We start from the raw sequence: 4,527 nt of genomic DNA on the forward strand, positions 1-4,527 counted from the left end.
TTTAAATAAGAAGCTTTAAAAATATTCTATTAAATAATGAGAATGACATTTAAAGAGCATGACACAACACTAGAATGTTCCAATAAGAAGAGAACTAAAGTTTCTGGAAATCACAACAATGATCATTAAAATTAAGACGATTCACTCCATGTGTAGTGACAGGATGTTACTGTATTAAATTTGATGTTAAGAAGATGAGCTTGAGATACGTTAACAGAATTTAGAATAATAAAGTGTTTGAAATTATAAGGGAGGAGTGTTAACAGTAGCTTTTTAAAAATTCTAGGATCTTCCTTGCTTATTGATTTTTAGAAGCAATTTTCCCCCAGACATTAATAACTCTGGAAGCAGGATATGTCTAACAGTCTATACTATCTTATAGCCCCTGTTGCTTTATTTGTTTCACATGATAATATATCTGAAATTGAGTTAATTCTTAGGGATCATAGATTTGCTGAAAAAGAGAACTGTCAGTTTGGGAAATGTTGAAGACAGCAATATTCAAAACAAGAGAGTAAGGACAAACAACAATAAAAATAACTGATGGAAAAACATCTTTACCTAGGAAGAGGCAAGACTTTTCAAATAGAAGGGACTCTGAAAGCCAGGAAAGATAAAAGGAAAAAGACACACACTTAGATATATTTTAGTAAATTTTCTTAATTTTAGTGATTAGGAGAGAATTGTGCAAGCATACAAAGCAAAAACAAAACACACACACACAAGATAAAAGCCAGAATCAGATTTTCATGAGACTTCTCATCTCCTCCCCTTCCCATCTCCCCATGCTGGGAGACCATATAGAGCATGACCCTGTAATTGGGCCTTGCTAAAACTTCCCTCTAGGCTCTTTTACACTCATGCATCCTCACTCTTTCGCTTACACGATCTCTCATCAAATGACTGGAAAGAACACTGGACTGAGCACTAGAAGATTTGGATTCTGATTCCTGCCTCTGTCCCATCCAAACTTCCCCATCTTTAAATTAGTATCTTCTATCCATTGGGACTTCAATTTCCTTGCATATTAACCAGTTTGAATTAGTTGATCTGCACTAGCTGATCTAGGTCTAACATTCTTTGCTAGTGACGTGGTCCAAAACATGCTTTACTATTGTTACAGAGTCTGAGAAGTAACTTTGTAATTTTGAAGCAGAAGTCGAATGCTATGGACATGTGAGACTTTTAAAAATTATTATTTTCAGTGATATTAGCAGTTTCATTCAAAAGTGTATCCTGGTAACTTTCTAATATGTTTCAGACTGGTCAATTGATATGGAAGCCCTTATCATGCTTACCCAGAGTTTTGGCATTATTGCCATAATTTTAACTTGAATAGAAATTTCTTGGAAGTAATTACCATCTGCAATTTTAAGACTCATGACTGCTAGACCAATTAATTAGCAATTTTCTGATTAGTAGCATCCTAAGTCAACAGAAAAAAAATGTTGAATAATTTAAAAGAAATGCTGAGAAATGAAAAATACTTTAAGCAAAGTTATTTTTATGTATATTACAAAAAGTTGTAGTCTGCCAGATCATGTTTCAGTACAGCATTCAGTATCCCTTTGTGAAATCAGGAATTGGATATCAAGTAGTGTCTTCATAAAGAACAGCGGTCCTGTCAGTAATATTTATTGCTTTTGAAAGAATGAAAGACTTTAAAAATAATCATAATCTATCTCGATATACTATAGAGTTTTAACACTTCCCTTCAAGAAGGGTGTATTTTACAACAGATCAATATCAACTCTAAGAACATAGAGCAGTCAAGTTTGGAGTATGGCAGTCTTTCATCGGTGACTGAATGCTAAGTAGAGGCTTTGATCATTAAGTTTACAGATTATTTCAAATCAGATAGGGTAAATAGTAGGACCTAATCACAACATGATCTTTATAAATTAAAGAGATGATCAGGACCAGGCACAATGAAGTTCATTACAGTTAAGTGTGCTCCAGATATGTCTAATTGGAGAGCTTGTGGTTAAGTATAATGACATTTTATCCTGCATAGTGTATACCATACATGTGCCACTTGGATTAGGAGATAAAGAGTATAAACGACAGTTCAATCATTACGACACACTTCACTCTGATACTGTGGGAGGCAGTGAAGAGTAAGGACTCTAGATAATCATTGATTTCGAGGTCTTTCAAATGACCTCAGAGTTCATTTTTTCTTATGCCTTAAATGTTTTTGACCATAATCCAAAGGGAAAAAAAAGAAGGAAGAATATGTCATCTCTAAGAACAAAGCTAGAATTTGAATTTTCCCCAAATGATTTTGAACTCAAAGTACAAAGCAGGACTAAAGAATAGATAGCCTAATTTTATCAATAGCAACAGCTGTTACAGAATTCTCTTGCCTCAAATGGGTAGAAGTAAAGTCACTATTTTCATTCTGAGTGGTATTTATTATTCTTTAGCCATTTTAATTATAGAAGAAAGTGAAGTATATGATATATGTGTTAGATATTATAGCATTTTATCAGGTTGTAGAAGAATATTATACTTTCTACCACTGTATCCTCAAAGCAGAGTTTTATTAAATATTTGTAATATTTATGTATTTGAAATACAATTTTCATGATAAATCCATGAAAAGCTGAGACTCTTTTATGATATGTTTACTGATTTTTCAGAGCTCTTCAAAAATAATAATAAAATACTCTAAATTTGTGATATAAAGCATGTAATGAGAATGTCACCCAGCAGTACTTATATATTTTAAGCGGTCATTAAAATGAGCTAGTAGTAGGATGATATACAATATGAAGAAAGGAGAACGCAATTCTTAAAATCAGGTCATCCATCACGAGGAATAGTTTTTATAGGAGGATCTTGAACACAGACATACAAAATATAGATTCATATTAAAAACAGTAACAGTGAAGAGCTCAGGAGAAGACTGCTAAACTCATAAAATGTAATACTAGAACTCAGTTGGATTGGTAATGATCTTATAAAGTGAGACTTGCTTATATCTTAAATCTTATAGACTGTGTTGTATTGAGAGCAGTAGAAACCTTCAGTGCAATTACATATTACTTGACTTGGAAATAGAGTAATAGCAATCACTGGCTTATCTGGGTACAATTCAACTCAGTTTCTGAAGTCATTGTTAAAAATTGAATCCTATAATTTTCAAACATTCTGTAACTGCAGGTAGAATAAAATATACCATCTTTTCTTCTTTAGAACTCTATACCCTAAGCTTTCAGAGTATCTATGTGTAGGTGACTGTCCTGTTTTATCTCTGCTGTATTCCCTGCTCTGGGAGTTGTGTATGGTACATAATAAAGCTCTATTACTATTGAAGAAGTGAATATATGGTTCAGCAAGCATTGATCAGTAACATATAAAGTAACAGCATTTGGCTTGGGGTTTAACTGTGCTCATTTTAGGATTTTATAGCTTAATGAGATTGACATTCAGGCCTCAGGGATTTCACAGTCTGTTGGGATAGTCAGGCTTGAAAACAAACCCTAGCAATATGGTATGATGATTACAGTTTGTATCAAGTGCTGAGCCAGTATGGGATGTCCAACTCTTGCTTTGGCAGGTTGAGGAAGACTTCCTGGGGAGGCTCTTCTCGAATTTCTGCGTCTTAAATAAAAAATTAGTTTGGTGAGTTTCTGGTAGATTTCAATTTTATTTGAAGACATAGACTCCTAAGTTAAATCCTTGCCTACCCCTTAACTGTTTATCCAAACTTACATTCATTAGTTCATTTCCCAAATATTTTTTACTTTTATGTATAGATGCTTGAGGTATAGTGATAAATAAGACTACTCCTTAGAAGCTAGATCTAAAGAATATACTTTCCATGTTCTCTATGATGTATCTAAAGCAGAAGGCAGGGGCATAAGTCAGTATTGTAAGAAGTTACAGATTTATGCACACATTCCCAAGGGGGAGGTAGTATAGAGTGGTTAAAAAAGGATCACTAAATAACAGCTGAAATGGAGCTGGATGCATGAGCAGGAGTCAGCGGAGTAGATGGACTATGGGGAGAAGGCTAGGGACAATTTCATGAGAAAGGGACTGATTAAAAAGAAAAACATGTAAATATATGAGAGATTGCTGCATTCACAGAGCATATTTGGATAGCAAGTTGGGTTTATATGTTCTTCTTTGGTTGTATTTCTTCTGAAGGTAGCTAGGACAAGTAGATCAAATTTCATCTTAAAAGGGACACTGAAAGGAGGGAGGAGAAATACACTGGAGAATAAGTAACTTGGAGGAAGTCAGGAAACATAGTATTCCTTATAAGAAAGGAGTGTCTGAACCACTATAATAGCAGTGGGGCTGAGGATGTGGGGACATGTTGTAGAGCTACTAAGGAGAAAAAAACAACTGAAAAAAAATTTTTTTGGTTGTATTCTGCTTTGTTTTATGAAAAATTTAAGATAGCTTGTAGGGAGATATCAAATGCAGCAGAAAAACATTAGTTCATAGATGATTAGTGGTTGGTTTAGATTTAGCATCTGGCTGAGGAAGAGGAGAGGACAGTGCCTTGGCTTTTTT

This window comes from Camelus ferus, chromosome 7 (genome assembly GCF_009834535.1).
Source record: "Camelus ferus isolate YT-003-E chromosome 7, BCGSAC_Cfer_1.0, whole genome shotgun sequence".
Taxonomy (NCBI): domain Eukaryota; kingdom Metazoa; phylum Chordata; class Mammalia; order Artiodactyla; family Camelidae; genus Camelus; species Camelus ferus.